Genomic DNA, 24,947 nt, shown 5'->3' on the forward strand with positions numbered 1-24,947 from the left:
CTAGTAGGTTCGTTTTTCTGTAAAAAGGGCCCACAGTTCTCTTCATATTCACGAAGGAGTCCATACACAGGATCACCATAATCATGGGACTCAATTAAAAGTGATTTTCCAAATAGAATTATACAACTAAGAGCCACTGCAAAATACGAGAAAGCATCATCTCCAGCTCTGCCTGCTTAGATGAGGTTGAGGTTGCAGAGATACCTAAGGAGAGTAACCTGTCCAATTTCATTTCCAGTTTTCTCCTGACCCCGCTACACACTATCTAGAATTGTCAGATTTAACAAATAAGAATATAGGATGCTTGGCTGCAGTTGAATTTCAAACAAACAACACAAATTTTTGGTTTAAGTATGTCCCTGGATTCAAATTTAGCTGGTGTTCTGTATTTTATCTGGCAACACTATTGTGGCATTACTCATGACCACAAGCGTTCTTATGGGCCCCTCTCTTCCTAGGAAAAGGAAGGCACTCTCAGATACATCACGACTTGCAGTTCTGTGCACAAGCCTTCCAGGTGCTTTTTTGTTCAGGGCCAAAAATTGTTTAATTTCCCTGATGGCCCGGGGAGGTGCAAGCCCAGGCTTAGTCAGCAGGGGGCACCATTCTCTTAAAATAGATTCCCAGGCCAGTTTCAGGGGGTTCAAAAAGGGGAAGGTGGAGGTGAGGAGGGGAGTTTGAATGGAAGGTTCTGTTTGCTGCTTGTCTCTCCTCTGGAGCCCACATCTCCCACACTCCCACCCAGCCAGAGCTATTTCTTCTGTGCAATAAGAATCTACCTGATCCTGTCCCTCCACTTCTCAAATATCTTCCAAGGTTCCACAGTTACTTTCTTAGTGCAGCACAAAAAGCCCTTCAGGATCCCACTGGAGTCGATTTTCCCTGCTTCAATTTCTGCTACTTCCACCCTGCTTGATCCCACCCACCTCGCACTCCCGGCACCTCCACTCACCAGGAACTATTTGCAGTTCCCTGTATGCTATTTACTGTCATGCTTTGGTGCCCAACGTTCCCTCTGCTTGGAATTCCCTTTTCCATTTGGTGCTTCTAGCAACTCTGTTCATTCAACACATTTCACGAATAGGTATTGAGACCGACCCTGTACCAGGCTATGCACCGGAGACCCTGTGGAGAAGGCAGCTGACTGAAGCCCTTCTCTTATGAGTCTCACAATGAGGGCAGTGGGGTAGGGGGACAATAAACAAGTAAACAAATAAACAAGGAACTTGGACTTAGTTCAAAGGCTAACTGATCTGCCCTCCTCACGCAGAGTCAACTGTTCCCTCCTTTGGGTCCTGTGATGGCTTTTCATTTTAAGGGTCCTAAATTCTGACACCTGCACAATCATTGCAGGGAACATGGATGAATGAGGCAAGCCAGTTTAGGTCAATAGGAAAAGGGGTGGGACTCAGCCTGTGAAAAACAGAATGCGTGTTCCATCTAAAAGATGCTGTGTTCTAAATGGTGAGTTTTAGGAGAGAAAAACAAAATTAAAAAATAAATAAATTTTTTAAATGTGCAGTGTTCTAGAAGAGCCCACTATGCTAAGTAAAAAAATAAAAAATAAATAAAAATAAAGTGCTGTGGCTTTTCACCTCCTTCCCATTGTTATAAAAAAAAATTTTTTTTTGAGACAGAGTCTTGCTCTGTTGTCCAGGTTACAGTGCAGTGTTGTGATCTTGGCTCACTGCAACCTCCGTCTCCTGGGTTCAAGCAACTCTCCTGCCTCAGCCTTCCGAGTACTGGATTACATGTGCCTGCCACCACGCCCAGCTACTTTTTGCATTTTTAGTAGAGATGGGGTTTCACCACGTTGGCCAGGCTGGTCTCAAACTTCTGACCTCAGGCAATCCGCCCGCCTCACCCTCCAAAAGTGCTGGGATTACGGATGTGAGCCACGTGCCTGGCCCTTTTTTTTCTTTTCTTTTTTTTTTTTAGACGGAGTTCCGCTCTGTCACCCAGGCTGGAGTGCAGTGGCACTATCTCAGCTCACTGCAACTTCCACCTCCCGGATTCAAGCGATTCTTCTGCCTCAGCATCCCGAGTAGCTGGGATTATAGGCACCCACAACCACACCCAGCTAATTTTTAAAAAAATATTTTTAGTAGAGACAGGGTTTTACCATGTTGACCAGGCTGGTCTCAAACCCCTGACTTCAGGTGATCCACCCGCCTCAGACTCCCAAAGTGCTGAGATTACAGGCATGAGCCACCACACCCGGCCCACCAATTTTTTTTTTTAAGAGAAGGTGGAAATCCCCATTTTTACATAAATTCGCCCGAATTTTTGAATTCCTTGTCAGTTTATTTTATTTAATTAATTTATTTTTTGAGATGGAGTATCGCTCTGTTGCCCAGGCTGAAGTGCAGTGGCAGGATCTCGCCTCACTACAAACTCTGCCTCCTGGGTTCAAGTAATTCTCTTGCCTCAGCCTCCCAAGTAGCTGGAACTACAGGTGCTTACCACCACGCCAGGCTGATTTTTGTATTTTTGATAGAGACAGGGTTTTACCATGTGGGCCAGGCTGGTTTCGAACTTCTGACCTCAAGTGATCCACCAGCCTTGGCCTACCAAAGTGCTGGGATTACAGGTGTGAGCCACCATGCCTGACCTAAATTCTTTGTTAGTTTAAATAAAACGTGCCTGCAGGTCAGATTTGGCCTAGGATCACTAGTTTGCCACCTACCCTGTTGAAGTACTTATATCATTGCCTTGCATCTGATTAGTATTTATACGTATTTCTCCCCCAGCGCTGTGTCTTCGTATCTTTAGCCCCTAACATGGTGGATGGCACATGGTAGGTGTTCCATAAATGTTTGTAGAAGGAAGGAAAGGAGGGAGGAGGAAGGAGACAACCTGGCAACAACAATTTGTTTTTGTTTTTGTTTTTTGTTTTGAGACGGAGTCTTGTTCTGTCGCCCAGGCTGGAGTGCAGTGGCGCGATCTCGGCTCACTGCAAGCTCCGCCTTCCAGGTTCACGCCATTCTCCTGCCTCAGCCTCCCGAGTAGCTGGGACTACAGGCACCCACAACCACGCTCGGCTAATTTTTTTTTTTTTTTTTTTTTTGTATTTTTTAGTAGAGATACCCCATCTCTACTAAAGAGGCGGGTATCTCTGTCTCTACTAAAGAGGCGGGTGAAATCCAGGTGAGCCACCATGCCTGGCCTAGACTATGGAAACTTCTATCCCATGACTCTCTCTCTAGTGAGAGGTACTTTGAAAGTCAAAGCCACCCCCAGCCTCCATGGTACCTCGTGCTAGGCCAGTCAGAAGCTTTGAAGCCAGACTTCCCAGGAAGCCATCTTTCCCACAGACAGTGTTGACTCAGCCCAGATTCCAAGTTCTAACTCTGGTTCCTGTCCCAGAGTGGCCAACAGAGGCAGAGGCATATAAGGGACTGTGGTACGGGCTGTGTCTGTTCTCAGAAGGGGGAATGTGGGGTTGGAGAGACAGTGGGGCATGGGCCTTCAATTGTTTAGGGCCTCTTTTGCTAAAGGAAAGGAGAGAGTGAATTAACAGTGTCTTGAGTCCTCTGGGCTCCAGCACTCTTTGACAAAAACCTATCTTTTTTTTTTTTAGATGGTGTCTTGTTCTGTTGCCAGGCCAGAGTGCAGTGGCACGATCTTGGATCACTGCAACCTCCGACTCCCTGGTTCAAGCGATTCTCCTGCCTCAGCCTCCTGAGTAGCTGGAATTACAGCCATTCGTCACCACACCCAGCTAATTTTTGTATTTTTAGTAGAGACAGGGTTTCACCACGTGGGCCAGGATGGTCTCAATCTCCTGACCTTCTGATCCGCCCGCCTCGGCCTCCCAAAGTGCTGGAATTATAGGCGTGAGCCACCGTGCCCAGCCGACAAAACCTATCTTTAGCCAGGTGTGGTGGCACACGCCTGCAGTCCTATCTCCTTAGGAGGCTGAAGTGGGAGGATCACTTGAAAGCGGGGTGGAGGTGCTATGCTCTTGCCACCACACTCCAGCCTGGGTGACAGAGCGAGACCCTTCCTCTAAAACAGCAAAACAAAACAAAACAAAAAGCCTATCTTTCCTAAATCCCCAGGAACAGGAATGATGGCAAAGTCTGTGTCTGGAATTTGGGAGTGAGAACATTCCTTCCTATCTTCCCCGACTCTCATTTCTAATACCGATATCCAGATTTCTAGTCACATCTGAGGGTGTGACTGACCATCTCTCTGGGGCTTCCGTCTGACTCTCTAACGCCCTCTCTCCCCAATTTACCCGACTTGGATTAAGGGGAAGATGCATGCTCCCTCTTTCTTCTTCCCCTTCTCCGTAAACTACCAGTGATCCTTCCATCCTGCAGCTTCCCACTTTCCTCCCACCATCCTCCCTTCCTCTGGTCTTTCACTGTCTTTTTCCTCTCTTCACACTCCTCCCTTCGGCGCTCTCTCTCTCCCGCTCTTACTGTCTGCAGTGCTGACAGTGAATCCTTTCCCTGGCAAAGGCTCTCAACTTGCTCACCAGCCCTGCTGTGTTACTCTCCTCAGCCTTGTAGCTTCTGTCCAATTATCTCTCTGACCAGGCTTCTTGGGAGCCCTCCCCTCTGACCACCCTGCCTCCTTACTTCCATCATCCAAGATGAATTTCCATTTGGAGGTGGGGGTGGGAAGCCAGTTTCAATAAACTGGGAGATGTTTGGCAATCCACTCTGCTCCGCCATGCCCAGCAGAGTTAAGAAATCGTAGGGAAGGTGACACCATTGCACAGACCATTAAGAGCTGCAAGATCTAGTTTTCACGAATGTGAGATCAAAAGCTTTTTAGAGTCAGCCAGTCCTTAAAAACAAGGGCCCAGTAATGGGGAGGAACTGAGGCCATTGCCACAGAAAACAAAGCTGTGACTCAAAGGCATCACAGAGCTGCTTCCTTGCTCATCCGCGTTGCTGAGTGTAATGTCTTTGGCTTGGGAATTGACTTTGAGGCTTTCCAACATGGATAAAAATAGAGCTCATAAATGCCTTCACAGGCACTTTCCGATAAGGTGGCCTTTTAAGGGAAGACTGGGCTCCCAACGGAAGGTCTGAGTCAAGGAACCTCTTGGATGGGTATTCAGGGTTGTCACAGGCCTCTGACCAGCCAGCCCACCCACCAGCCTGAGGCCAAATAATGGATGCAAGAAGAGGAAGGCTCTGGAGGCTTCTGTGCCTAAAGCTCCCGGAACCAAGTTCCTGAGAGGAATGTTTATTTCACTCATTAATTCATGTATTCATTCCACAAGTACTTATCTGAATACCTGTGATGTGCTAGGAATGCTGCTTGGTGCCAGAAATACAATAGAGAAAAAGAGGCCAGGCGTGGTGGCTCACACCTGTAATCCCAGCACTATGGGAGGCCAAGGCGGGCGGATCACCTGAGGTCAGGAGTTCAAGACCAGCCTGGCCAACATGGTGAAACCCTGTCTCTACTAAAAATACAACAATTAGCCAGGCGTGGTGGCGGGCGCCTGTAATCCCAGCTTCTCGGGAGGCTGAGGCAGGAGAATCGCTTGAACCCAGGAGGCGGAGGTTGCGGTGAGCCGAGATCATGCCACTGCACTCCAGCCTGTGCAACAGAGAGAGACTCCATCTCAAAAAAAAAAATAAATAAAAAATAAAATAAAAAGAATAAGTCCCCAAAGAGCTTACAATTTAGTAATGAGCAGAGGGAAGGACTCAGGCACCCACAATCCAGGGTAACATGCAGTGGAAGAAGAATTTTAGGAAAACCTGGCTCAGGGCTGTGAGACACTTGCACAGCTTCCTGGAGGAACAGATGGATAAGCCGAAGCCTGAAGAATCAGCAGGAAATTAACAGGGGGAAGGGGGTGGGGGCAGGGAAAGACACAAAGAAGACTGCTCTGGGAAGAGGGAACAGCATGTGCAAAAACAGAGAACTTGGTTCACTCAGGGAATTGAAAGTAGATCTGTGTACGACTGGAAACTGTATTGCTAAGTGGGGTGGGGAGGGTAAGAGGGCACCTAGAGTTAAAAGCACAGGTCACTTTTAGAGAACCTTTCACCCCTGTTAAGGAGTTTGGATTTTATTTTCCTGATGGCAGTGGGAGCCAATGAAGGGTTATATGCAAAGTGACTTGATCAGATCGGCATTTTATTTATGTTTATTTATTTGTTTATTTTGAGACGGAGTTTTGCTCTTGTTGCCCAGGCTGGAGGACAGTGGCTCGGTCGTGGCTTAACCACAACCTCTGCCTCCTCAGTTCAAGTGGTTCTCCTGCCTCAGCCTCCCAAGTAGGTGGGAATACAGACCACGCCCAGCTAATTTTTGTATTTTTAGTAGAGACGGGATTTCTCCGTGTTAGTCAGGCTGGTCTCGAACTCCCGACCTCAGGTGATCTACTGGCTTCAGCCTCCCAAAGTGTTGGGATTACAGGCGTGAGCCACCGCGCCTGGCCTATTTATTTATTTTGAGACAGAGTCTTGCTCCGTCACCCAGGCTGGAGTGCAGTGATGCAATCTCGGCTCACTGTAATCTCCACCTCCCGGGTTCAAGTGATTCTTGTGCCTCAGCCTCCCGAGTACCTGGGATTACAGGCTGCGCCACCACACCCAGCTAATTTTTGTATTTTTAGTGGAGACGGGGTTTCATCATTTTGGCCAGGCTGGTCTCGAACTCCTGACCTCAGGTGATCTGTTGCCTCGGCCTCCCAAAGTGCTGGGATTACAGGCTTGAACCATCGCACCCAGCCAGATTGTTATTTTAGAGAGCTCCCTGGCTGCAGGGTGGAGAATGAACTGGACGGGGGAAGATCAGAGGCTGGGAGGCTGCTGAGGAGGCCGTTGTGATCCAGGAAAGAACTGAGGAAATGTCAGTGGAGATGGAAGGAAGCAGGCAGAATTGAGAGATAACTAAAGTATGAAATGTCAGAATTTGGTTATTAATTGGATGAGGGCTGGAGGAATCAAGGTTACTCCCCAGTTTTCAGGCATGAGCAGCTTGGTGAGATACTAGAGGAAAGCCAGGTGTTAGATCTGCTGAATATTAGGTGCCTGTGGGACATCTGACCGAAGCTATCAGGTTGGTAGTTGGGTAGGTAAGTCTGGGGCTCAAGAGGAAAGCCTGGCTCAAGAATGGACTGGGAATATTCTCTAGCAGATGGATGGCAGGGGAGCTGTGAGAGTGAATGAGAGATCTCAAGGAAAGTGAAGACAGTGTGAAGAGGAGAGGAACTGAATGGAATCTGAGGAAAGCAGATTTTCAAAGGATTGCTAAAAAAAGAGCTTGTAAAGGACATAGAGAAGGAGCAGCCAGAGAAGGCGGAGGAAAACCAAGAGTAGTGGTCTTGCGTTGTTGGCCTCTGCATTCATTTCTGCCTTTCCCCACCCAGAGCACCCTGACTGTGCTTTGGAGAAATTCATTCCTCCCCTACTCTCAGGTCCTGTGGTTTGGATTCCAGGGGAAAAAGGCTGGCTCTGCCTTGCCCTCTTGACCCACCTCACACAGCCCTCTTGCTCGCTCTCTATCCTCCAACCACATTAATTAATTAGTTAATTAATTATTATTATTATTATTATTATTATTTTGAGACAGGCTCTCACTCTGATGCCTAGGCTGGAGTGCAGTGGTGTAATCACAGTTCACTGCAGCCTCAATCTCCTGGGCTCAAGCAATCCTCCCACCTCAGCCTCCCAAGTAGCTAAGACTACAGGCACGTGCCAACACACCCTGCAAATTTTTTATTTTTTTTGTAGAGTGGAGTCTCACTATGTTGCCCAGGCTGATCTTGAACTTCTGGCCTCAAGCAACCCTCCCTCTCCAGCCTCCAGAAGTGCTTGGATTACAGGCTTGAGCCACTGCACCTGGCCCAACCACACTAATCTTTGTGGAGTTTCTAAAAAACTTCAAGCCCTTCCTGGCCTTAGATTCTCTGCCTGCCTGGACTGTTTTTCCCCCATTCCCCTTCACCCACATTACCTATCAGCCTTCCATTTATGCCTCCAACTTTTGCTTGCGTCTTCTCTGACATTCCAGGCAAGGCTAAGGCTTCCTGTTATATGTTTATTCAGTAAGTAAGTAAGTACAGAGCACTTCCTGTCCACATGTCAGCACGTGCTGCATGCCGTTTCCTTTCCTTTCTTTTTTGCTATTGCTTCTTCTTTGCCTGGAGTGCCACCCTATAGATACGTGTATCCCAGCCATTCCTCAGGTTAAGACCTCAGAACTTCTATGTCTGTAAACATATTGATCAAGTCCTCAGATAAATACACCATTCCATGCCTTTTTTTTTTTTTTTTTTTGAGACAGAGTTTCGTTCTTGTTGCCCAGGCTGGAGTGCAATGGCGCAATCTCAGCTCACTGCAACTTCTGCCTCCCGGGTTCAAGCGATTCTCCAGCCTCAGCCTCCCAAGTAAAGCTGGGACTACAGGAATGCACTACCACGCCCGGCTAATTTTTTGTATTAAGTAGAGATGGGGTTTCACCATGTTGGTCAGGCTGGTCTCTTACTCCTGACCTCAGGTGATCCACCCGCCTCGGCCTCCCAAAATGCTAGGATTACAGGCGTGAGCCACTGCACCTGGCCGCAAGCCTTTTTTAATTTAATTTTATTTTTATTTATTTATTTATTTATTTATTTATTTCTGAGACAGAGTCTGGCTCTGTTGCCCCAGTGGCAGGATCTCAGCTCACTGCAGCCTCAACTTCCCAGTCTCAAATGATCCTCCCACCTCAGCCTCCCGAGTAACTGGGACTACAGGTGCCCACCCACGCCCAGCTAACTTTTGTCTTTTTCTGTAGAGACAGGATTTTGCTATGTTGCCCAGGCTGGTCTCAAACTATGCTGGATGCTGGGACATAACGGAGAGCCAGCCAGCCAGGTCACTGTCCCCATGGAGCTGACAATCCAGTAGGGGAGACAGATAATGAAAGAGTAAATTCACAAAAACAATTACAAATTGTTGGTGGTGTTGTAAAGGAAGTAAACGAAGTACCATGATAGAAAATAACAGAAAGTTCTTATTTTGGATATGGTGGGAGGTCAGAGAAGGATTTAACAATTAAGCTGAAACCTGAAGAAGAGACACAACCAGGCAAAATGTATTCCAGGCAGAGACAATGGTAGCCACAAAGGCCTGAGGAGGGAAAAAGCTTGATGGGTTCTAGGAATCTGTAGATGGCCAGGGTTGCTGGAGCAAGGACAGGAAAAGAAGCAACATGAGATGTGATTGAAGATGAGGCTCTGGTAGTTGGTGATACAAAGTTTGGATTTTATTCTTGGTACAACAAAAAGCCATTCAAAGGTTTTAAGCCAGATTGCAATGTGGTCTGACTTAAATTTTAATTAGATTGCCCTGATTGCTGAGTGAAGCATGGATTGAGAGACAAGCAGAGAATTAGGAAGACTAATTAAGACCCTCTTTCTGTGGTCCAGGCAAAAAAGGATGGTGGCTAGAACTTCGGTGGGACAGAAGAGAAGTAGACAAGTGGATGGATTCATGAGATACTTTGAAACTAGAACTTAACAGGAATTCCTGATGGATTAGGTGTGAGACATCGGGACTAGAGGAGCCAAGGCCAAGGATAGTGGCTAATTTCTTTCTTTCTTTTTTGAGATGGAGTCTTACTCTGTCGCCCAGGCTGGAGTGCAGTGGTGCGATCTTTGCTCGCTGCAAGCTCCACCTCCCAGGTTCACGCCATTCTCCTGCCTCAGCCTCCCGAGTAGCTGGGACTACAGGCGCCTGCCACCATGCCCAGATAATTTTGAATTTTTTGTATTTTTAGTAGAGATGGGGTTTCACCGTGTTAGCCAGGACGGTCTTGATCTCCTGACCTCGGGATCCACCTGCCTTGGCCTCCCAAAGTGCTGGAATTACAGGCGTGAGCCACTATGCCAGGCCTCTTTTTTTTCTTTTTCTTTTTTTTTGAGATGGAGCCTTACTCTGTTGCCCAGACTGGAGTGCAGTGGCGCAATCTCGGCTCACTTCAACCTTCACCTCCCTGGTTCAAATGATTCTCCTGCCTCATCCTCCCTAGTAGCTGCGATTACAGGCATGCGCCACCACGCCCCCCTAATTTTTTTGTATCTTTTTAAATAGAGATGGGGTTACACCATCTTGGCCAGGCTAGTCTCGAACTCCTGGCCTCAAGTGACCAGACTGCCTCAGCCTTCCAAAATGCTGGGATTACAGGCATGAGCCACTGTACCTGGTCAATGATGGCTACTTTCTGAACTGAATGGGTGAAAAAGACAACCAGGTTTGCTTGGCTTGGCCTGTCCTGGCCCCATTTGGTCCCTCCCTCCCCCACTTCCTTGGAGCCCCTGAGGCAAGTCTTCAGAAGCCCAGAGCTTGGGAAGCAAGCACCATTTGAAAACCACTGGGTTGGAGAAGCTTTAAGGTCCCTTTAAGTTATAAAATTCTTTTATTCTAACCTGAAAACTCTGTGAATAGGGACAATATTTCTATTTCTTTTGACTCACCCTGTAGTACCCTGGTAGAGCTCTGTACCTGGGGAGCATTCAGTTGACTTTTCACTTTGGCACAGATCTTCCATAATTGAATTTTAGATTAAATTCTTTTTTTAAAAATAAGATTCTAATGTAGAGTAAACTTTCAATTGAAATCAATGCACCTTGATAAAGTAGAGCCATGGCAAGGATAATCTAAAACAGTAAAATCCAAAGTAATTCTTGTTTGAGTTGATGTAGAAAAAAATTTGTTTTTGCTAAACTAATTGTCTACATTTAGGTAAATGTTATTTTCGGGCAAATGCCAACAGATGGTAGATCAATCTCATTCAGAATAGGACTAAAAAATCCACAGGAAATAATTCGTGACAGTGAATAAAATCTACTTTTGATAATATATTCTTTGTTGAAAACAAATATTAACCTTCTAAAACTTATTTTGAAGTAATGACTTCAGATTACTTTTAGACCCGTTTTAAAGGTGAATGAGATGGAGATGGAGTTGTGTTGCTAGTCCAAGACAAAAATAAAAGAAAAACAGGCTCAAACCTGCCATTTCCTTTCCTTTCTTTTTTGTTATTGTTTCTTCTTTGCCTGGAGTGCCACCCTATAGATATCATGTATCCCAGCCATTTCCCAGGTTAAAACCTCAGAACTTCTATGTCTGTAAATATATATTGATGAAATCCTCAGATAAGTACACCATTCCAAGCCATTTTTTTGTTTTTTGTTTTTGTTTTGTTTTGTTTTGAGACAGAGTCTGGCTCTGTCGCCACAGTAGCACAATCTCAGCTCACTGCAGCCTCGACTTCCCAGTCTCAAGCGATCCTCCCACCTCAGCCTCCTGAGTAGCTGGGATTACAGGTACCCACCATGCCCGGCTAATTTTTGTATTTTTCTGTAGAGACAGCGTTTTGCTATGTTTCCCAGGCTGGTCTCAAACTGCTGGGCTCAAGTGATCCTCCTGCCTTGGCCTCCCAAGGTGCTGGAATTTTACAGGCATGAGCCACTGTGCCCAGCTGTTTTGTCATTTTATTTTACTTTATTTTATGAGTTGGAGTCTCAGTCTGTCAACCAGGCTAGAGTGCAGTGTTGCAGTCACAGCATATTGCAGCGTCCAACTCCTGGGCTCAAGCAATCCTCCTGTGCCTCAACCTCCCAAGTAGCTGGAACTACAGGCACAAACTACGGCCCAGCTCCCTTTTGTTTTATTAAGTAAAGGAATCCTTTTGTATGTCAAGCCCTTTTGAACAAATATGTCATCCAATGCTGTTTATTACCCTATGATGGAATGCCCCATTTCACTGCTGGATGGTGGCCTAGAGGTGCAGCATCTGATCTGCTTCCTGTTTGGGATGTGTCCTCTGCTGTGGATGGCATCAAGGAGGAGGGTCACATATCACACCATGGACACCATGGCAGGGAGACCTTTCCTTGTTACCCACCATGGTAGTTAGGGCCCAAGAGGTGGACTAGGATTGGCCAACTGGGTACTTCCACCTGGAGCTGTGGGTTTGCAGCATGAGACACAGATGAAGAGAAGATTAGACATCCTTTGCAGCAGCAGCAGCAGCAGTGGTGATGTGTCTGCTGGTGGCACGTTGTGGCAGTGCCCAGCAGCTGGGCCTCCTCTCCAGACTGTCCTGCTAAAGAAGGTGGTTGTCCTTCCTCCATCAGCCATTGGTTTCCAGCTGAATTTCCAAGTTGGACTCTTTAGCTCCTGTTAATTCTCGGAGCCAGCAATATTTCTTCAGTCGGTTCCAGTTCTGATTGATGTAGCCAGAGCTGATGCAGTTCTTGCAACCGGGGACTCTGCCTGATGTTTGAGGAAACAGGTTCTGAGGTCAAAGAGCTTGTGCAGGGGCCACAGCTAGCAAGTAACGGTGTTCTGGCTGAGAAATCTGTGCTGTTTTCTTGACTCCACACTCCCCAAAGAATTCTGAAGAAGGGCACAGAGGCAAGGAGTGACACAGTGCACAGATGAGAGTGGGACTTGAAGGCTAGCAGGTATGTGAACACTTACTCCAAAACATCCACATTCAGTGACACATTCATAAATAAGTTGAGTCTACTGTATGCCAGAGACTGTGCTGTGTTCAAATACTATTTCAACCAGGCACAGTGGCTCACGCCTGTAATCCCAGCACTCTGGGAGGCCAAGGCAGGCAGGTCACCTGAGGTCAGGAGTTCGAGACCAACCTGACTGACATGGTGAAACCTCATCTCTACTGGAAAAAAAAAAAAAAAAAAAAAGGCCGGGCGCGGTGGCTCATGCCTGTAATCCCAGCACTTTGGGAGGCCGAGGAAGGCGGATCACGAGGTCAGGAGATCGAGACCATCCTGGCTAACACGGTGAAACCCTGTCTCTACTAAAAATACAAAAAATTAGCCGGGTATGGTGGCGGACACCTGTAGTCCCAGCCACTCCGGAGGCTGAGGCAGGAGAATGGCATGCACCCGGGAGGCAGAGCTTGCAGTGAGCTGAGATCGTGCCACTGCACTCCAGCCTGGGTACTCTGTCTCAAAAAAAAAACCACAAAAAACAAAAAAAAACTAGCCAGGTATGGTAGCAGGCGCCTTTAGTCCCAGCTACTGGGGAGGCTGAGGCAGGAGAATTGCTGGAACCTGGGAGCCAGAGGTGGCAGTGAGCCGAGATTGCACCACTGCACTCCAGCCTGGGCAACAGAGCAAGACTCAAAACAACAACCACCACCACAACAAAATATTATTTCAGTTCATCCTCACATAGTATATGATAAGGTGGGCATTATTTTGCTTATTGTTCCAATGGAAAAACTGAGCCTTAGAGAGGTTTGTCCAACTTTATATTGTAGTAAGTGTTAGTGCTGGGTTTGAACTTGAGTCTCCAGACAAGGGGGCTGGAGCCCATTCATTAAGCCACAGATGCCTCACTATGCAATTTCATGAATCAATCAAAATTTCTCCACTGCTAATATTTGTGAGCTCCATAGAGGCCCCAGTGCAACATCATAAATGTGTTATTCTTGTTTCTTTGTGCATGTTCTTACACCTGTGTCCTGGGGTATGTCATTTGTCTCTTTTCCTTTAGGCTGCGTACCTCTGGAACACAGGACTCTGCCCCTACTAAAGATCTTCCTTCCTGTATATTCATCTCCAACGTCCATGAAGGGCTCCACCAAAGGAGATGCTGGGCCCAGGGACCAACTGCCCAACTGAAAAGTTGATCATTGACCACCCAACGGAAGAGCTGTCCAGTGAGGAGAGATAAACTTCAGCTTTTTACAGCACTTACAACCAAAATGGGAGTCTGTACTCATTTTCTATTCAGTCCTGCCTGCCTCCACCTCCCCTAGAGCTTCAAGGGAAACCACACCTTTGCTTGCTGGACTGTAAAATGGAGCTGAAGATCCTCATTGGCATCTCAGAGCCTTTGGGGAAGATCCCGCACCCAGACCTGGCTCATGACAGCCAATGAACATTTGTTGTTTGTGTTTCGGATTAAGAAAATGAGTTCTGCATGTTGCTTACCATCACAAGGAGCAGTGAACTGAATTGGTGCCATTGTAAGCTTGATTGTTGTTGCATAGATAAAAGCCTCATTAAGTCCCTCAGGAGGAGACAATTTTATTTTGAGGAAAGAAGAACAAGAAGCGCTTCTTGCTTGTTGTCATTACAGCAACAAAACATTAAATGGAGGAAATAATTAAATAACTGCACTTTTTTTTTCTTTACCCAAACCTCGTCAAGAGGCTGGGTGAGTTTTTAATTAGTGCTGCATTTTCAATAAATCCGTATCTGTATGTGGTGCCGATTCTTTCCTGGATAAGGGAAAGATAATAATGAGAATCCTATTTTTCAGTCCCACACTAAAGGGATGCCTGGTATATTTAATCATGCTGTAGAAATCCTGGCAGCTTTCTCTGAGCCCAGCCTCTGCTCTAATTACATTTCTAGATTTTAGTAAATTGAAAGGGAAAATGTAGGAACAAAATAATTAAAACCGAAGAGGAAGTGCATATTAAAAAGGAGAAGCTGTTTAAAATTCTTCCACACAGTGCTTCCAAGGACATCTACAATCGTTTAATCAGCTCCACACCAAATCAAAGTCCTTTGTACAGAGGCTGATAGGATCACATCTCAGGTGGGAGGTATGGTCCCCACAGTATAATAGGAGCTTCATTGCACCAGGCTACAGATGGGGATAAGACCTCTCATACCCTTCCAGATCACTGGGGATTCAGGCCCAGCCTGGACAAGCTGTTGGCACAGACTCACTTTCCCCGAGGAGTCCCCTTCCAGGTCCTGGGTAGAGTCTGGCGAAGCTGTTACGATTAGCTCCAAATGTGAGGGAGCTACAGTAGGTTGTCCATGCCTCCAGTTTCCTTTTCCTGCACCTTGTTCCCCACTTTCATGCTCCTCCCTGCAAAGAGTACCCCTTTTCTTTTTTCTCTGCTTTTGTTGAACTCTGAAGTCAAGAGAATAGGTAATTGAGCAACCTCAGTGACACCAGGAACCAGTTACTTGTTACTGGTTACTGGATTATTTCTGGGGCATTCTGAATTTTCAGGATCAAAAACCTTGCTGGCTTCAGCTAAAGGAATCATGTTTGTTGATAACAATGATAAGTTAAATCTCTGTTTTTTTTTGAGACAGAGTCTCGCTATGTCGTCCAGGCTGGAGTGCAGTGGCGTGATCTTGGCTTACTGCAACCTCTGCCTCCCAGGTTCAAGCGATTCTCCTATCTCAGCCTCCTGAGTAGCTGGGATTACAGGTGTGCGCCACCATGTTGGGCTAATTTTTGTATTTTTAGTAGAGACAGGGGTTTCACCATGTTGGCCAGGCTGGTCTCAAACTCCTGACTGCAAGTGATTCGCCCGCCTTGGCCTCCCAAAGTGCTGGGATTACAGGTGTGAGCCACCTGATAAGTGAAATCTAATTGGAAAGTTTCAAGCATCTGCCTAATAGGTGACAAAGGCTCTTTTTGTTTTGCAGTGGGGCAGGTACAGTCACCACATCATTGTAGAATTTAGGATCTACATTTCTTGATCATTCTGGCTGAAAATCGGTTGTGTAAACTCTAGGAGTCTGGAGTGTTTTGTCCGTGATTCCTAGGAAATTTTAAACTGTGAGATTATAGGGCTTGCTTCTGTATTTGAAAGTGGAAGACAGCCTGGCACTGTCAGGGGCTTTTTTTTTTCAAACCCCTGGGGTTTTGCTCATGGGCTCCCAGCCTTCCTGGCTGAACAGACTCACCAGCCACCTGGCACCAGGACGCGTGAGGCAGGAGACACTGAGCACTGTCTCCTAGAGACAGTCACATAGGCCTGGGAGAGAGCAGGGGTCCCGGAAGCTGTTCCCAAAGCAGGGCCCACACTGTGTCACCTCCCAATCTACAGGTTCATTGGGTTGCTCTCGTGTCCAATGCTATGTGCGTGTGTGTGTGTGTGTGTGTGTGTAATGATACCATTCCAGCATGAAAGAGGCATTCAGTAAGAACATATATTAAATACTTTTTTCTTTTTTTTTTTTTTAAGAGACAGGATGTCCCTTTGTTGCTCAGGCTGGAGCACAGTGGCATGATCATGGCTGACTGCAGTCTTGAACTCCTGAGCTCAAGTGATGTGATCCTCCTACCCTAGCCTCCCAAACTACTGGGATTACAGACACAACGTCATAATAATTTTTTTTTTTAAGACAAGGTATTACTCTGTCGCCCACTTTGGAGTGCAGTGGCACAATCAGCTCACTGTAACCTTAAAGTCCTGGGCTCAAGGGATCCTCCTGCCTCAGCCTCCTGAGTAGCTGGGACTACAGGCAGGTACCACCACACTTGGCTAATTTTTTTGTAGAACGGAGTCTTGCTTTGTTGCCCAGGCTGGTTTCCAACTCCTGGGCTCAAGCGATCCTCCCACCTCAGCCTCCCAAAGTGTTGGGATTACAGGTGTGAGCCACTGCGCCCAGCCCAAGAATAATTTTTAAAAATTTTTAAAATTTGAGCTAAAGGAAAGAATCATAACAACTAATACCCAACACTAACATTATTACTGTAACACTGAGACAAATTTTTTTCTCCAAGGGCCAAGGTGATCCGAGGCCTTTTCTTTCACTCAACTCAGGAATCACTTACGGCCCATTGGAGCTAAAATGTGAAGCTGACAGGGAACTCAGGTGTCCGAGACAACAAATTGTCACTGAATTAGCTTCCTTCCTTCCTTCCCTTATTTATTTGTTTATTTATTTAATTTTTATTGAGATGGAGTCTTGCTCTGTTGCCCAAGCTGGAGTGCAGTGGTGTGATCTTGGCTCACTGTAAGCTCAGCCTCCCGGGTCCAAGCCATTCTCCTGCCTCAGCCTCCCGAGTAGCTGGGACTATAAGTGCCCGCCACCACGCCCGGCTAATTTTTTGTATTTTTAGTAGAGACAGGGTTTCACCGTGTTAGCCAGGATGGTCTTCATTTCCTGACCTCGTGATCCGCCCTCCTCGGCCTCCCAAAATGCTGGGATTACAGGCGTGAGCCACCGCGCCGGCCTCTTTTATTTTTACTTATTTTATTTTATTATTTTTTTTGAGATGTAGTCTTGCTCTGTCATCCAGGCTGGAGTGCAGTGGCGCGATCTCTGCTCACCTCTGTCTCCCAGGTTCAAGCAATTCTCCTGCCTCAGTCTCCGGAGTAGCTGGGATTACAGACGCGTGCCACCACGCCTGGCTAATTTTATTTATTTATATTTTTTATTTTTATTTTTTTTTGAGACGGAGTCTCTCTCTGTCGCCCAGGCTGGAGTGCAGTGGCACGATCTCGGCTCACTGCAAGCTCCGCCTCCTGGGTTCCCGCCATTTTCCTGCCTCAGCCTCCGGAGTAGCTGGGACTACAGGCGCCCGCCGCTGCGCCCGGCTAATTTTTTGTATTTTTAGTAGAGACGGGGTTTCACCGTGGTCTCGATCTCCTGACCTCGTGATCCGCCCGCCTTGGCCTCCCAAAGTGCTGGGATTACAGGCGTGAGTCATCGCACCCAGCCACGCCCAGCTAATTTTTATATTTTTAGTAGAGATGGGGTTTTGCCATGTTGGCCAGGCTGGTCTCGAACTCCTGAGCTCAGGTGATCCACCCACCTCAGCCTCCCAAAGTGCTGGGATTACAGGCGTCAGCCACTATGCGTGGCCAGTTTCCTTTTAGTTAGATCACCTATATATCTCCTGCCTTCCCCTGAAAGGATAGTCCTTGTTTTTGTTTACAAGTGCTAAATTTTAAAAGTTACCTAAAAGGGTCTCTAGCATCATCATAAAGTCCAAAAAATATTTTACTGACAGGGCTGGCTTTTAAAAAATGAGTTAATACATATAAGAGTCGTTGGTACGCCATAAACTGCTTGCAGACCTAAATCGCTGTTGTGAAATGCCTTTAACTGTTACGTTGTCCACTCCGACCCTTGGGCTTGCCACGCCTCTATTTGGTCCTCGCACCTCGCCGCGGGCTCCCGCGCCCTGCACGCGACCCCCTCCAAGTTCCCGCCTCTTTTTACTCAGGCCCCTCCTTCCTCTCAAATCCCCGGGCCCTGGCTTGGCCCCGAGACGCATGCGCACTAGGGAAGGTAGGCGGAGTCTTGAGGACGAGGGAGGAGGAGCAGGGAAACCCAGGGAGGGGAGGGGAGGAGAAGGGAGTAAAGGGGAGGAGGCCGTGCGGGGTGGGGTCTGGCGGTACGCGCTGGCTGCGTCGACGTGCTGACGCCATGACGCCCCGGCCGGTGTGTGTCGGTGTGTGTGTGTGTGTGAGTGTGCGCGCTCCGAGTGTGTGTGTATTTGTGTATCGGCGGTCCCGCAGGTCCCGGATGTTGCGGACAGTATGAGGCGAGCGCAGGGGGACGGGGACCAGCAGCTGTCGCCGCCGCTCTCAGGTGAGTGGGGGGAGGAGAGTCGAGGGAGGGGGTTGTCCTGTCGGAGTGGGGGGGGGGCACCTCCCTGAAGAGGTGACTGACCCCCACTGTCCGCCCGCCCCCCGCCACACACATATACTTTCCTCAGTCCCATTTCCTACACCCAGATTACGTGGCCTGCGAATGCCAGAGCCGAATCAGCCGTCCCTTCTCCCTATCTCAAGCATTCAGAAGACACAAACGCGCCCCCTGCCTTCAGCCCCCCCCATCATTTCCCGGCCCCATCCCCCTTGCCAAATAGTGAGCTGTCGCCTGCGGCGAGATGGGTGACTGCGCATGCGCGAGTGTGAACGCACTCGAGCTGCTTCTTCGCTGCCCCCGGGGCGCATGCGCATCGCGGTGTTGCAGGGACCTGCGGGATAAAGAGCCGGTGGAGCACGAGTCCGCTTTCTTCCCAGGCTGTGGGCTAGACTTGCTGCCAGATAATGAGCCTGTTGCTCCTGTCCAAAGGGGAGAATTTAAATTATGTGAAAGACTTAACGGACAAAGCGCTATTCTCATCTGGTGTTGCCCTAGAGACTCCCAGGCTACAAACGCCTCCCAGAGCCAGCGTGTCCCACACTGACCCTTCTTTTGAAACTGTCACTGCATCTTCTAGTTCTAGGATTACTTTTCCATTCCTATACTCCCATCGTTGTGCTTGTACCTTTTAGTACCAACTTACCCTAAATTTAGAAGTAGGTGCTCCATCCCATCACTTACTCTGGCAGGGGATTTTGGAAGCCTTGCTAAAGAAGACTAAGGGTCATAAAAGAAACTGAGGCATTTCATTTTAGTAAAATTCTTAATTCGCAGAACTAGATAAGAGAGATAAAGGGCACCAGCCCTATTGCTTTGTGTGACCTATTTGCCTTTTTTTTGGTCAAAGATCTTCCTTAGCACTTTTCATTTTATCTGTACCTTATTGGTGCTCTGTGACATGAAAACAAATCTGAAAGCAATCTGAAACTGTTGGTGGACAATAACTTATTCAGTGGAGGTTATAAGTAATGTGATGTTTCTTTCACATTGGCAGATAACAAAAAGAAATGTAAATAACGAACTTTGAAGTACAATAGTATTTCAGTGATCTAGGACCTGGGTTTTCAGTTAGCGATTATATGTGGCCCTTTTTCTTGGATACTTTGCTGCTTCTTACCTCTGCCATCAAAACATAGTGAAGAAAAGATAAAATCTTAATAGCAAAAGGTTTTCTAGATAACATTGAAATGAATAGCTAAATTGTTGTGGGGAGGGGAGTGCGAGAGGAGGGGCATTTTTTGTGTTTTTCAGTTCTCCTTGCCAATCCCGTCTCCTAGCTGGATAACTGGGAAGGGACCTATTAGTAAGCCTTACTTTTAGTTCTCTTTAGTTTGTATTCTTTGATGTTCTTCTCTCCAGGCTTTTTTGGCTGCCACTGTTAACTCCAAAACCGCATGTTCTTGGGCCTTAAAGTATATGTATTTTTCACTTCCCCTTTTAACCCTGGCCCTTACAGGGTTCAGCTGTCTTTTGTGCTGTTTCCTGTTGCCATGGTTACAGTTAGACCCAAGAGATGACACACAGGGAACAGAGGAATTTGGGGTGCATATACCTGGGAAAGAGCTGGAAACTCACCTTTTTTTCCTTTTTTCCTTTTTTTCCTGAGGGGTAGAAGTTATTGTAAGACTACCCCACCCTTAGGGTTGGGGCAGTTGCTATCCATTTGGTACTTTATTGATTTCTCCTTTTAGAGCTCTTCATAGTAGCTAGTTTGGATTTGGAGATGTTTACTGTTTCCTATGTCCATACTTAGATATTACTCAGGTAATATCTAGAAGTGAAACTATTGTAGTAAGTGTCCATCTTCTCAGTAGGTTTCAGCCATTAGGATGCTTAGATTTTTTCTTTTTTCCTTTTTTTTTTTTTTTTTTTTTTTTTTGAGTTGGAGTCTTGCTCTGTCACCCAGGCTGGAGTGCAGTGGCGCGATCTCAGCTCACTGCCACCTTCGCCTCCTGGGTTCAAGTGATTCTCCTGCCTCAGCCTCCCGAGTAGCTGAGATTACAGGTGAGTGCCACCATGCCTGGCTAATTTGTATTTTTTGTAGAGTTGAGGTTTTGCCTGGTGGCCAAGCTGGTCTCGAACTCCTGACCTCAAGTGATCCACCCCCGCCTTGGCCTCCCAAAGTGCTGGGATTACAGGTGTGAGCCACTGCACCCGGCCTGATTTTTTCTGGAAACATTTTGTCTAGTTGAATTCTCGGAAGCCTCATTTAAAATTTTGATGGCATGCAATGCTTTTAGATTAAGACGAATATTGTTAAATAATTCGTACTGGTGCAGAGCCTTTTTTAAGAAATCATTGTTTAAAATGGGTTAACACATGTACATACATATGAAACAAAATTCAAAAGGTACACAAGAGAGTGAAGTCTTTCTTTTCTTACCGTCCTCTTTTTATCCATGAGTTCCCCTTCCCAAAGGCAACAGTCTTGTTTATTCATCCCGAGACAGTATATCCTTTTACAAGCATATACACCTATATATTCTTCACATTTTTTGTTTTTGTTTGTTTTACACAATAAGACACTATGCTCATTCTGCACTTTGCTTTTCTCACTTTATTTATCTTGGTGATCATTCCATGTAGTAAATACAGTCCCTCTTCCTTTTTGAAAGATGGCAGATAATTCCATTGTGTAGATGTACCATCATTCAGCCAACACTTTTTGGACATTTAGGTTGTTTCCCGTGATACAATTAATTCCTTGTATGTACTTATTCTGTGTACATGGGTGTCTGTTGGTTTAAATTCCTAGTGGAAGCGCTGGATCAATGGGTGTGCATTTGTAATGTTGTTAGGTATTACTAAATGCTTTCCACAGAGGTTGTATGAATTTATATTCCTGCCAGCAGTGTGAGTCTGCCTGTTTTCTCACCAACACTGTTATCAAAATTTTTGATCATTTGTGCAGTCTTTTATTTAAGATTTTAAAGTTCATTATGTAATTTGTTAAGCTTCATTTCACTGAAAGAGTTGCGTATAAATACCTCACTGTTTTGCAGATTGGGGGATTTTGTTTGAAAAATAATGTCATGAGAACAAAGTCATATGTCTGGATAATAGCAAATCCATGACAATGCTAGGAAGACATAGAAAACCTATATTCCAATTTCTTCCTTTAACTCTTAGATGCTAGTTTCTCTGTTAGATATTCTGTAAGCCTGTAAATGATTTATGATCTCCTTTTGATAGCTGTGACTTTAAATTGTTTATCCAAGTGAACTGCTGTTATTCTGGTGAGAAATTGAAAAGCTAATCTAGTTAGTTGAGGTCTGCTCTCTTGGTACAGAATACTGGTACTAGCATTTTTTAAGTCTGCTGATTGCAGAATACTTCACTATGAGCTTCAAATAAATAGAAAATAATTAAATATGTCTGTACCTGAAGAGAACTTACAGTCTTGTTGGAAAACCTAGAAGAAATGGATAACTTTCTGGACACATGTAGTCCACCAAGATTGAACCATGAAGAAATAGAAAACCTGAGCAGATCAATAATAGTGAGTAACGAGATTGAAGCAATAATAAAAAGTCTCCCATCAGAGAAAAAGCCCAGGACCTGACAGCTTCATCGCTGATTTCTACCAAACATTTAAAGAAGAACTAATAGCAATTCTACTCAAACTATTCTAAAAAGTTGAAGAGAAAGGAATACTTCTTAAACTCATTCTATGAGGCCAGCCCTACCCTGATACCAAAACCAAAGATGTAATCTTTTTATTTATTTATTTATTTTTTTGAGACCAAGTTTTGCTGTTGTTGCCCAGGCCGGAGTGCAGTGGTGCAATCTCGACTCACCACAACCTCTGCCTCCCTGGTTCAAGCTATTCTCCTGCCTCAGCCTTCCTGAGTAGCTGGGATTACAGGCATGTAACACCACGCCCGGCTAATTTTGTATTTTTAGTAGAGACGGGGTTTCTCCATGTTGGTCAGGCTGGTCTCGAACTCCCGACCTCAGATGATCTGCCTGCCTCGGCCTCCCAAAGTACTGGGATTACAGGCCTGAGTCACCACGCCCGGCCCAAAGATGTAATCTTGTTGTAAAGCCACACCTACTGAATATAGAAAATAATAAGAGAACAATTAGAAAACAGAACTGAAACAGTAATACACTGTGTTCCATGCTGAGAGGACCTTGTGAAGACATGATTAAGGATTAGAGGAGAGTTCATTTGGGAGGCCTTCCTGGAGGAAGTGCATTTGGAGCCTTTTTTTTTTTTCGTATAATGGTTTAAGTGAAAAATTTTAAACATACAGAAAAATGGAAAGAATAGTACAATTATCACCTTTATATCCATCACTTAGATTCAACAGTTGTTCACATTTTGCTATATTTACTTTATGTATGTGCATATTTATTTATTTAATTTTTTTTTTCTGAGACAGAATCTCGCTCTGTCGCCCAGGCTGGAGTGCAGTGGCATGATCTTGGCTCACTGCAAGCTCTGCCTCCTGGGTTCATGCCATTCTCCTGCCTCAGCCTCCCGACTACCTGGGACTACAGGCGCCTGCCACCATGCCCGGCTAACTTTTTGTATTTTTTAGTAGAGACGGTGTTTCACCATGTTAGCCAGGATGATCTCGATCTCCTGACCTTGTGATCCACCCGCCTTGGCCTCCCAAAGTGCTGGGATTACAGGCGTGAGCCACTGCGCCCGGCCATGCATATATATTTAAGTATATAAATTTTTGTATTGCAAACATCATGACATTTACCCTTAAATACTTTAGCTGTATCTCCTTAAAGCTTATAATATTGTCACAGTTAAGGCAATTAACAGTAATTCTCTAATACCATCTAATATCCAGTTCATGTTCAGATTTTCCCAATTGTCTTGAAGATGACACTTCTTTTTTTCCTCCAAACATATCTCTTTAGTCTCTTTAAATCTAGAACAATTTAGAAGCCACATGATACTGTTTTTTGGTTTTTTTTCGCGATGGAGTTTCACTCTGTCGCCTAGGCTGGAGTGCAGTGGCATGATCTTGGTTCACTGCAACCTTTGCCTCCAGGGTTCAAGCGATTCTCCTGCCTCAGCCTCCTGAGGAGCTGGGATTATAGGTGCCCACCACCACACGTGGCTAATTTTTGCAGTTTTAGTAGAGACGGGGTTTCACCATGTTGGCCAGGCCAGTCTTGAACTCCTGAACTCAAGTGATCTGCCTGCCTCGGCCTCCCAAAGTGCTGGGATTACAAGCGTGAGCCACCATGCCTGGCCTCATGAAACTGGTTTTTAAAGAGCCTGAGCTGTTTGTCTTGTAGAATATATCACTTCTGGAATTTTCTGGTTATTTCTTCGTAGTTTCATAAACAGATATTGAGCTCTAAAGGTCTGATTAGATTATCGTTAAACATTTTTGATGAGACTACTTTGTACGTGTTTCTTTGCTCCTCGCTGCATCATAGTAGGAGAAACATAATGTCATAACGTCCCACTGTTAATGATGCTGAGTTTGTTTGATCATTCAAGGTGATAAATACCAGATTCATTTGTTGTAAAGACAATTTTCCCCCTTTGTAATTAGTAAGTTGTCTGTGGAGTGGTGCTACTTTGGCATTGTACTGTTACACTTCTCCAGCAACATTTCACCTCATGATAATGATCTTTGCCTAAATCAGTTAATTCATTGGTTTTTGGAAATAGTGATTTTTCTGATTCTGTCGTTTCTTTTACACTGATTAGCTTTCAGTCTTCTGTAAGGATTTTCCTCATCAGTTAGGAATAAATTATGATTTTTTTTTTTTTTGAGATGGAGTCTTGCTGTGTCTCCCAGGCTGGAGTACAGTGGAGCAATCTTGGCTCACTGCAACCTCTGCCTCCTGGATTCAAGTGATTCTTGTGCCCCAACCTTCCAGTTAGCTGGGATTACAGGTGCCCGCCACAACGCTTGGCTAATTTTTTGTATTTTTATTAGAGATGGGGTTTCACCGTGTTAGCCAAGATGGTCTCTATCTCCTGACCTTGTGATCCGCCTGCCTCGGCCTCCCAAAGTGCTGCAATTACAGGCGTGAGCCACCACGCCCAGCCAATTTTTGTGTTTTGAATAGAAATGGGGTTTCACCATATTGGCCAGGCCGGCCTCGAACTCCTGACCTCAAGTGATCCTCCCGCCTCTGCTTCCCAAAGTCCTGGCATTACAGGCATGAGCCACTGTGCCTGGCCTAAATTATAATTTCTACTAAAAAATTGAGGTAAATTCTTAATTTTTTTTCTTTAACACTTTTCTGAGTAAGGAAATGGTACAATATCATCTCTAATGGTGGTAAATGAGTTTTTTTTTTTTACTCTCATTGTTTTAGTGTTATGGATTTTAGTTTATTCTGTTTTACCAACATTACCTTCTTTTTGATGCTCACACTGTCCTGTATTTGGCCTGTGGGAGCCCTTTAAGCTTGGGCTATGAGTGCTTCCTTGCTTTCTGTCACAAGAAGTTCCTAGCTCACTTTATATTTTTCCTGTCCTAGATGCAGAACCCTTACCTTACCCTTACCTTTATGTATATGACATTTTCTTCCCTTTCAGTAAATTATGAGGTTGGTGCAAAAGTAATTGCTGTTTTGTCATTTAATGGTAAAAACCTCAATTACT

At 45.7% G+C, this 24,947-nt stretch overlaps 1 protein-coding gene across 5 annotated transcripts in view; it reads left to right on the plus strand.

Annotated features, from left to right (window-relative positions):
• The first annotated feature begins 17,865 nt into the window (after positions 1 to 17,865).
• The window catches only part of SPOP (speckle type BTB/POZ protein), a 78,967-nt gene continuing 71,885 nt past the window's right edge, over positions 17,866 to 24,947 (plus strand). For 2 of the 5 annotated variants that reach the window (XM_063655967.1, XM_063655968.1), the window contains exon 1: positions 18,118 to 18,298. The gene's annotated coding sequence lies outside the window, so the exon portion shown is untranslated. Of the gene's footprint in view, positions 18,299 to 24,947 lie in introns of all 5 variants that reach the window. The other 3 variants (XM_054457372.2, XM_054457374.2, XM_054457373.2) reach the window with 3 other exon arrangements.

This window comes from Pongo pygmaeus, chromosome 19, assembly GCF_028885625.2.
Source record: "Pongo pygmaeus isolate AG05252 chromosome 19, NHGRI_mPonPyg2-v2.0_pri, whole genome shotgun sequence".
NCBI lineage: Eukaryota > Metazoa > Chordata > Mammalia > Primates > Hominidae > Pongo > Pongo pygmaeus.